Source organism: Mytilus californianus, unplaced genomic scaffold (genome assembly GCF_021869535.1).
Source record: "Mytilus californianus isolate M0D057914Y unplaced genomic scaffold, xbMytCali1.0.p SCAF_11, whole genome shotgun sequence".
NCBI lineage: Eukaryota > Metazoa > Mollusca > Bivalvia > Mytilida > Mytilidae > Mytilus > Mytilus californianus.
This window is the reverse complement of record NW_026262593.1, coordinates 50,089,739-50,100,808: the sequence shown is the minus strand read 5'-3', so window position 1 is coordinate 50,100,808 and position 11,070 is coordinate 50,089,739. Positions and strand designations below refer to the sequence as shown.

Here is an 11,070-nt window from a genome sequence, read left to right as displayed (position 1 = left end):
TCTAAGTATGTTATATTGCTTAAGGTTAACTAAACATACAACCATTTAACTCCTATGAGAATTTTAAAAGAGCTTGAAATGACACATCATTTACAATTCAAAGCTTATAACTCCCCTCCAAAATATTCAACCAACTTCGATCTTCAAACTGGTTTGAGATATTGCTAATGTTAACCTTACGCTATAAATTGCATATAACTCCAATGATAACTGTAGCTGTGATAGCACTAGCAATGTTGATTTCCTAGATTATTTGCATTTTTGTGAAAATGATATCATAAAATAAACAAAGTGCGGGTCAAGTAGGATAAACGGTACTGTAGTTCCATCGGAAGAACAGAGGAGTAAATCGGTTTAACTTAAGAAGTAAATCGGTTTATATGTACATAAGTTGACAGACTAACAGGTCGACAGGTTGACACTAGAAAGGTTGACAAGTGTAAAAGTCGACAGGTTGACAAGTGTTAAGGTCGACAGGTCGACATGTTAAAAGGTCGACAAGTAAATGGACAGGTCAACAGGTTGACAGGTCGACAAGTGTATAGGTCGACAGGTTGACAAGTGTAAAAGTTAACAGTTCGACAGGTTGACAGGTTTGATGTTACAATAAGTTGACAATCTGATAAAAATAAACTGCTTACTATTGCGTTGTTCTCTTTTGGAATAATATTTATTTTAAACTCGTTCTGAACATGCATGAAATATCAGTCATTTAGCAAACAAATTTATGCCGAATTTAGCGCCATAGGCTATCTAATAGCTGTTTGTTTCGTACATTAGCCATTGACTATTAACTATTTATTTGAATACAAAACTAAATTGTAATTGAGTAAAATAAAATTAACTTCAGTTTTTTAACCTTTTTATTAAGTCTTGACTTATTACTGTCTACCTGTCGACTGTCGACTTGTCGACCTGTCAACCTGTCGACTGTCAACCTGTCAACCATTATTACAGTTTTCATTTCTCACCGTCAAATTGTCAACCTGTCGACTTGTCGACCTGTCTACCAGTCACCAATATTACTATTTTACACTATATAATTTATTTTCAAATTTTCAACCTGTCGACTTGTCAACCATAACTTCAATTTTAATAATATTAAATTGTTAACTTGTCAACCTGTCAACCTGTCGACCTGTCGACCAGTCAACCATAAAAATATTTTCCTTTTTAACATTGTCAACCTGTCGACTTGTCAACCTGTCAACCATTCAACCATAAAAATATTTACATTTTAACACATTGTCAACCTGTCGACATGTCAATCTGTCTACCAGTCATTTATTTTTTTTCATTGTATAATTAAATACCTTTATTGCCCATGAATACATACGAGTATAAATTTATTTTAAAAGCCGGAACTATAGAACCGTATATCCTACTTGAGCCCAAAGTGATATATTTTTATAAACATTTAAACAAAATACAATTCACTGCAGATAACTCTTGGTTGATTGGAAACTGTCATACACCTACGATTAGGATTACAATTACACTTTCAGGTAGCATTTAAATCTTGGGTCGTCTCAAAGCGTAAATATAAACCGTCGTTCCAACACGTATTCTAACTCATATTATGTCTTTCTATAGTTGAACAACAGGGTTTTAAAGAATATATGAAGTAATTTGTACATATTAATTATTGTACATGTAACATGCTTTTAATGTACGGAGTATGATAGAATGGACAAACATCATTTAATAAATTTTACGCGAGACATAAAAACAATCGTATTGTCGTTGGCTAGGTTGGGACAATGAGAAATTGATTTCAGCAAGACTTAGTGTAAAGAAAAGACGATCAACTAAGGAGCATGTTGACAATATTTAATGTTCATGCTAAGACATATAGTTTCCATATTTTTTTCTTCAGAAAATGAGGGAGTACAGAGGTTGGGTTCTTAAGAACTATTTATTCTTCATTGCATTATACTTGCTGTTTGATATTTTTTGTATTGTCTTTAGTTTTTTCTGAATTGGGGAAAACACTTTTGTCCACGTTTTTGGAATATAAAAAATCAACAATATACGAAAATCACAACATCGTTATCAATGAACATCTTTGTATCGAATATATAATTAAAATATTCGTCAGACTCTTTTGAAATGCAAAACAGAAGTAGTCAAATAGTTGGAATTTTACTACCTATCTTCAAAGATTAAATAAAACCAATACCGAGTCTAGACCTGCGTCGAACTTTGACGAAAAATTTTCCCTTTGCATTGAGACTTGTAAAATTTCAAACTATCGGCAACAGGAAGTGGCTGCACGGCAGATGTACAAAAAGCATACACGCTGCAACTCACAATTATGAAGTTGCAGACCAAATATAATATCATTCCTTTCTATAGAGGCAAGGAATACTTTGAGTAAAAGTTTTTTTACACAAGGTTTCTCGAACAAATGGACGGACAGAGCCGAGCGGTTACTATATAGAAATAAGAAGATGTGGTATGAGTGCCAATGAGACAACTCTCCATCCAAGTCACAAAAACAGTACGCGTGGATGAGTATTTATACATCCAAACATCATAACATTGAAATGTAAACAATTATATACAGTATTACCTGCTTTCGCCTTCAGCGACGCAAGTACAAATGACTACCGGGTCCTAAGTTGGTTGTTGTTTGTGTAATTGTTATAGAGATCTTGGGAATCATTTAAGTATAGACAGGTTTTTTTCACGGTGTCGATAATTATTTCTCTTCTGGTCTGATCGAAGCATGATTAGTAACTATTGATCCGAGACCGGTACAATTGTACTTTAGAGTGCACTTATGACAGTTACACAAACTTTTTTTCGCAAAATTAATCCATTGATTAAAAGAAATAAAAGGTGCAAAGGTATATCAGGCGAGAAAAAAAATTGTATAAAAGAATCGTAAACTATTTAAATCGGCTAGGGAGCAGTTTCGGATACAAAATATAATCGTGAAAACGAAGGACATTGATATTTCAAAAGCACTGCGCTACGGCGGGCTTAATAATTATATCGTGTTACTTGCTTATCACATATTCCCTGATTTTCAAGTGCACCGTTTGTAGAGTACCCTTTGCTGTATTTGCTATACTAAAATAAGGTAAGACACAATTTTGAAACAATAACAAAAAGATTATAAACCTTATACAAGACAAACCCCAGGATATGCAGAGGAAGTCTAAAAAATCAAATAGACTTATTACACACTATAAAGTAAAGCTGGAACACGCCATTGAAGAATTAACAAAGTTATGGGTTTTTTTTGGTAACATGTCCATACAGCGATACATATCTGCTGTTACCGTTTGCGCTGCATTAGTGTGTCGTCGGAAATTGTTATTTACCTAATAAAAATACAATCATTTGGTTTTACTAGGTATCTCTTTTGTTGCTTTTTTTAAATTTTGAGATGACTCCTTGTTTTTCGTCTACTGTAATCGTAAGTCTACTTGTAATCCTAGACATAGAAGGAGTTATCGCAAATGTCTAATAACTGTACCATCACAAACATCTTGTAATCGCCCAATCATCATTGTGTACGGACTGACAATTACACAAGTTAAATTTTGTTAAATTCTTAGATGATAAATTTTGCAACAAAAACAGCAACTCAATCAAGCAAAGTTGGTGGTTTGGACTGATTGGGCTATATTATTGTTTGTTTATTATCTTCTTCAAAATCGGTATAATTTAATTTCTCTTGTGTACATGTTTGGCTTTCTAAACTCAGCCTCTGACTATAGTTTATACAATCGACATGTGATTTAGAAATACTCCTAAGTCTAGAAAAACTGATTTGAGAGTGTGTATCTTCCTTCCAATAAGACCATACTTATCAAATCATATAGTCTAACCCACGCGTTGATTTTTTTCAACGCAGAAAAGTAAATATTTTGACCTATTCTTATTGAGCAGAGTTTTCACACAAACTAGCAAACAATTGAAAATTAAAATTCACTACCGGCTCAATTGTGAAAACAAAGTTGAAAAAGAAAGAAAGATTTATTATATAATGGCCATAACATGATTATTTCTTATTTTTGCAGGAACCATGACTGATTTCCTGGTTACAATTCAGTTCTTTTTCAGCTGATCACTCCCCCCCCCCCCCCCCCCCTGACAAAAAAACGTGATTCTCAGTGTATTATATCACACCTGCGTTTTTCCAAACAATTTTTGTCGTTCCTTGCCAACAGTCAATCACGGCATGCGTATCGACGCACCAAAGTATTGTTTATCTAATTTCTGGTGTACTGACAAACTGTTTTGATTCGGAAGTGTAGTGAACTGTATAAATTTCCATCTATAACAACAAATATCAATAGTAGATTTAATTCCATAAAGGTACATTTACGCACGAATAGTACCTTTATCTGATAATTGTAACCGTTTGAATTTTGATAAAGCACAGAATCGGTTGAATACGTAGACTAGAGAACTAAGTCAATCCAACATGTGGAAAGCAGGAGTTTGTTTGTTTCTAACTATATTAGGTAAATATATAAAATTATGGTTAAGAGTAGAAATACAATTTGCAATAGGATATATTTTAAATGTATATATGTAAATGTATCAGATCTTAAGAATTTTTTTTCGGGGTTTGTACGATCTTGATTTGTCTGTTTTGATATTGACTGTGATAGACATTCTATTCATTTACCGACTTTGATGACAACACAATTTAATTGTTCTCAGATATTTCATTTTGGATATTTCAGGTCCCCCCCTTTATACTGACTTTTTTAATTCACACTGGAGGTTCTTTGAAATCACTTTTTATATGTCAAATTTAACTTGTCGTTATTTTGTTTATAATTCACTAAGTTTAACAGTTTAACAGTTTAAATTTCTACATCTTTTAAAACTTATTAGTTTCAGTAAATGGTTCTAATAATAACAAGGATACCTGTTTGGAGAAGTCGGTGCAGTGCTTTATAGACCCATGCCTTCTAAGTGAATGCCCAAATTTCCCTACAGCAGTTTGCAGGTGAGATGTGCTTTTCAACATTATTATGTTATGCATGTTAAAAAAATAGAGAATGGAAATGGGGAATGTGTCAAAGAGACAACAACCCGACCAAAGAGCAGACCACAACCGAAGGCTACCAATGGGTCTTCAATGCAGCGAGAAACTCCCGCACCCGGAGGCGTGCTTAAGATGGCCCCTAAACAAAAATGTATACTAGTACAGTGATAATGGATAATAACTAAACTCCGAAATATACACAAGAAACTAAAATTAAAAATCATACAAGACTAACAAAGGTCAGAGGCTTCTGACTTGGGACAGGCGCAAAAATGCGGCTGGGTTAAACATGTTTTTGAGATCTCAACCCAACCCTCCCCCTATACCTCTATCCAATGTAGAAAAAACAAACACACAACAATACGCACAGTAAAACTCAGTTCAAAGGAATTCCTGGTCCGATGTCAGAATAGGTAACAAAATAATCTAAACAAAATGACAATGATACATAAATTAACAAAGGACTACTAGCAGTTACTGACATGCCAGCTCCAGACCTCAATTAAACTGATTGAAAGATTATGTCTTCATCCTATGAATATCAAGTAAAATGAATCTATTTTAAAACAAAATCTGTTTAGAAAAAGAAGTAGTTTCTAAAGGATGGCTTTTCATTGTGCTGAAATATGATTTACTGTTTATTCAAGAAAGAAAACAAATAAATATATAAGTAAATGAACAAAATTACGCGTCATTAAAAGCTTGCTGTCCATCTCGAAAAAAATTTATTATAATTTTACAAAAACCAGTCCTAGAATAATGTGAGTTGTAAATAAGAAAGAATCAACAAATGAAACTGACAATGAAACACAAACAAAACAACAACAACAAGGGGAGTCACTCAGATCATAACTGTTGAATTTCATTATTTTGTTTTAAAACGCATGATTCCGATTTTCCTCCGCGTGTGTTTAAGTTTCTTCTATGACTTGAAGTTTGTGAATTTAATTTGTTCTTGTCGTTTGATTTTTTTTAAAGAAAAGACATAACATGTATGTGGATATCAAGAAACAGTCCGACACACTTATTTTAAGCAAACACAAATCAGTATATTGCACTGGACATATTTAAGAAGAAAACCTGTATTTTTTTTTAATTTGGAAAGTGTATATGGGAAGTTTGACCATACACAATGAACTTTAACTTCTTGTAGTTTAATTCATAATATGTACATGTACATAATTAATATTGTACTTGGTGCTCTTAACTTCTAAATTAACCTATAGCATAAATTGCTAGTACGAGTGCTGTTCTGACATTTATTCCTCCCCTTCTGTTATCAACCTGACCATTGATGAAAATTCCTACCCCCTGGTGATGTGTACGTACAACATCGTATCTGTTACTTTTGCAGGGCTAATTATTGTGGAGGTTGTAACTCCGAATTTTTTCAGGCAGGACAAAAAGTAGATTGGTAAGTTTCAGTTTATCAACATCAAGAGTCATTGTACATATGGCAATTTTAAACACTACTGTTTCTTTAGTAATTTTATAAGTACTGTTACTTGTATTAATTAAAGTTAGTCTAAACACTATGTTATTTGATAGGGACCTCGTTGGCCGAGTGGTCTAAGTAGTTCATCTACTGTATCACTAGCCTGTCAACAATGAGGTTGTGAGTTCGAACCCCGCACATGGCAGGTGCATTCGACTCCAATCTTTATTAACTATGAATGCCAGTATTTCTACCCAAGTTCGGTTGTTCTTCCCTGGCATAACTACCTCGACCAATAACCTAGCCTCCATAAAAAGCCAATAGTGCTGAATGTGGTGTTAACCACCAAAAGTCAATCAATTAATTAACCTTAATCATACAATTATGACGAGTACGGACCGAAATCTCCAAATCATCCAAATATGAACACCACCAGGGAATAATGTTCACAAAAATAAGACTTGATGGAGAATTTTATAGAGCGAATAATGTAAACAATTAATAATAAAAAAAAAAATCTTCGTGAAATTACGTCCATATGCAGAACCTCGTCAGTTGTATATACACTGGTGTTAAACTGATAATCGTAACTGGAATTACGACGATCCCAATATGGCGACGGCAGAAATAGGTAAAATCTTTTCAGTCGTTTTTCTCAAATGTAGCCCGTTGTTGTCAAGAGTTACTCAGCTGCAAGGTTTTTCTATACCATTACATCATATTTGAATCGTAACGGTGCACTATAATTGTCTAAGCGCTTAGAAAACTGGCGTCGAAAACTTCGGGATGATAATCGTAACTCGCAAAACTTTTTCTTGTTTGATAATCGTAATTTCTTTATGGGATAATAGTAACTGAAAAATAATAAATGTGTCTTCCAGCTTGTCAATGGTATTTTGTGTGTAAAAGCGGCAATGTCCAGTTAAACGATGACATTAACGCGCAAAATAAAAAATAATGAAGTAACTTTCAGGTTAATATTTAGGACAAATTTACTTACATGTATATATATATTTCGATTTATAACTGACAACAATATGCATAACCTTTTAATATATACATGTACCTGTTAAAGATATGGAAAATGAAGCAGCCGTCGAGTCAGTTATTGTGGTAAATAGAGAATTTAAATTCTTTCAAAGTTTCAATGTTGTTTTCGCATTTAGGGTTTTTTTGGAAAGGGGGGGTATTAGCATTATCCCATATCCCAAAAGTGTAATCCTTTCAAATGAAAGTCCAATATAACACATTTCAATATGCCATATGTTTTGCCTCAAATATTGCATATATCCAATCGACTTTTAAATCAATAAAAAGGGCAAGTTAACCTCCCCTATCTCAATATTCCCTATACCACGGGGGTGGCTGTGGGTTACTTCCTACATGTATATAAATATATAAGATAACATGGATCAGATTTTTGGTCGTCGGCAATATAAGAAAGGGGATATTTTTTTTTAAATTTCAGCAGCACGCCAGAATTGACAACACCCCTTCCCCCGTGCCTTATACAGACCTCATTTATCATAAGATCGCTGTCAGTTTTGAGTTCCCTGTTGTTTATATTCGGGGATGGGTCCACAAATTATGTAAAAGGGAAATGGTGTGGGGGGGGGGGTGCTATAAACTGAACGTTTATACTAAATTTCTGCGAGAAATGAACAAAATTTTCCATCAGTGGTTTACACTGATATTTTATATGATTTTAAAAAATAAATTCAAATATTTTGATTAAATACCCATGTATTTTAGGACGTTTCTTTAAACAGGGTGGATGGTAAAGGATCTAGAATAGTTACCAGTTTATTGTTATTATTGTTACTTGTGTTTATCATTCCTTGTGTTTATTAGGTCTTTCCACTTTTCTGTGGAAAGCCCTATTGGTTTTTTTCTTCTGATTATTATAATTTTTATTTTTTTTTTCTTCTTCCGCCACTTTTTTCTGACGATGCTTTTTTGTTTCGCAAGATGTCGCTTAAATTTTTTGCGTATGATATCGAACGTTTATTACGATTTTGAAACTGACCCTGTTAAGCCGAACACTTTTTATTGTAAGAGTTATCTCCCCAAACACTGTTTTCTTGTGTACAAATCTCCTTCGCAAACGTTAAAGATTACGACAAAATTATTTCACCAAATTTGCTCGTTATATCTTCAGGATCTTAAAAATAATTTTGACCGAAGCGGTCCGGAGACTACATATGGGAGTTATTTTCCCTTTTGTATTTTTAATAAGAAAAATGTAGCTTGTAAACCATAAATGATAAAGACCTAGGGTCTTTTGATTTGAGATCCTTGGTCCAAAAAAATAGGGTCATTTCTAAATTTGGTTTATTTTCACCACTTTTCAAACACGATATCGACAACATATTTTTACTTAATTGTTAGTTGCGACATGTCGTAACAAATACATATTGGTTTAAAGGGTGCGCTTACATCAATTAGAGTTTTCTCCCCTCTTTATTTAAAAAATATGCATATGGTGATATAACTCATGAACCAAATATAATTAAGATCTATGGTCTTTTGATTTGAGGTCCTTGGTTGATGACCTTGAAATTGAGCACATTTAAAAAAGTGTGACATTTGTTTTCAAGTCCGTATTTAAATAGAATACCAAACAATATTTCTTTTTAACTCTAAACATGAAGAGATCATGATGACATTTTTTTAAATTTTCTCCCATATTTTGTGAAGGTCCTAGTTCCTGGAGTTTTCAGTATTTTAACATAGTTTGTGTTTCCCCATTTACAAATTTATTGAAGCTGGTCCCCCTTCCAATGTTATGATATATACTACATGTAGTATGTAGCTGTTTACATTAGAACTGTTAATCATATATGCACAAAAAGAAATGTCATAAGATGTGGGAACGTTTTCGTGATTAATTCATCACCATATTTTCATCATATGCTATTAGATAGACGTTTTTCGTGTCAATACCAATCAAACACTATCCAGTTACGATTATCTTCTTATTTATTAATACCGAAATTACGATTATCATTTTTGCGAGTTACGATTATCATCCCGAATTTTTCGACGGCAATTTTCTAAGCGCTTAGACAATTATAGTGCACCGTTACGATTCAAATATGATGTAATGGTATAGAAAAACCTTGTAGCTGAGTAACTCTTGACAACAACGGGCTACATTTGAGAAAAATGACTGAAAAGATTTTACCTATTTCTGCCGTCGCCATATTGGGATCGTCGTAATTCCAGTTACGATTGTCAGTTTAACACCAGTGATATAGATAGGGTAACTATCTTCCTTCGGGCTAGTATGTTGAGGACTAGTGCGTAAACAATACGGCTCAGTATGTTGTTCTAGTACACATGTCGTTTCATTTTCATGTCATATTTACATACCAATGTTCTAAATAATTATGCAAATGATATTTGCAAGTGAACTTTGATCAGCGGTCAATAAATCTTTCAATTTTACGTTTTCAGTATATTGTGTAGAACAAAAAATATCAAAACCATCAAAAACAAAAACAAAAAACAGATGTTTAAATGTTTATTTTTTTAAATTTCAGCCAAGCAACACTACCAATCGTCTAGGAAGGCAGAACACTGAGGATATATATATATATATATATATAGCTTCTAGTGGCAATGAAACATGACAGTCTTTTTATAGCTAGTATATAGTATCCAGTATCCAATAGTTAATAAAAATATCAATGTATTTTGCTTTGTTTTCCTCATTTATTTAAACAAGGTAACTGGCAATGAGAAAACTTCAGAAAAAAATGAAAACAACACTTTATAAATTACATGCGTTGGAGGCGCTTTTTTGGACATGTTTGAAAGCTAAGAATGTATAAGAACCGAAACAGTTGAAGAGCTATAGGAACTAAAAGAATCTAAAATTTATAATAGTCAAATCCATCTAAGGCCAACTTTGCCTTGGGGAGTTGAAACCTTATTTTCTCAATAACTTCTTGTTTTTTAAAGGACAATTTAAGAAAGTTTTGTTATAAATCATGTCAGTACAGAATTGATGGATGGTATCGATGGGTGCGTATGGCTACACTTTGGTACATGTATTTTTTCTTTCTATGAAATATGTTTTTCGTACATTGTTAAGTCCTTAAGAAAGCATCTCCAATTTCTTTTCTTAAGGGGCAAATGGAGACAAATAGAAGAGCATTACTACTTTCCTCTTCTGGTTTTTTTTCATCAATAAATTTCCGATTTAAAAGTCTAATCGTAGAAACCAAAACTCATCATCTAGTAAATGTACATACATGTCATGTCGGGGCCTTTTATAGCTGACTATACAATATGGGTTTCACTCATTGTTGAAGGACGTAAGGTGACCTGTAGTTGCTCAAATCCGCTTCGTTTGGACGGTTGTCTCATTGGCAATCATTCCACATCTCCTTACCTTATATACAACAGACCTTATTTGTTAACTACATAGTAAGGGAGATTGACATTTATTTACATTAAATTTCATCTTGAGTTGACAACATAGTAAAGGAGACTGACATTTAAATAAATAAGAGAAATTGAGGTGTTGAACATGCGTCGTTAACGCATCTATAGACTAACGCTATTTAATCGAAAAACAAAATTTAAATCTCTTCAGCTATAGACAAGTCCTTAATATATA

At 33.2% G+C, this 11,070-nt stretch overlaps 1 long non-coding RNA gene across 1 annotated transcript; it reads left to right on the top strand.

Annotated features, from left to right (window-relative positions):
• The first annotated feature begins 4,306 nt into the window (after positions 1–4,306).
• LOC127720993 (uncharacterized) lies at positions 4,307–10,145 on the top strand. Its single transcript, XR_007991023.1, has 4 exons — positions 4,307–4,478; positions 4,858–4,972; positions 6,366–6,425; positions 9,989–10,145. It is a non-coding gene; the product is annotated as an uncharacterized LOC127720993 (long non-coding RNA).
• Positions 10,146–11,070: the final 925 nt, after the last annotated feature.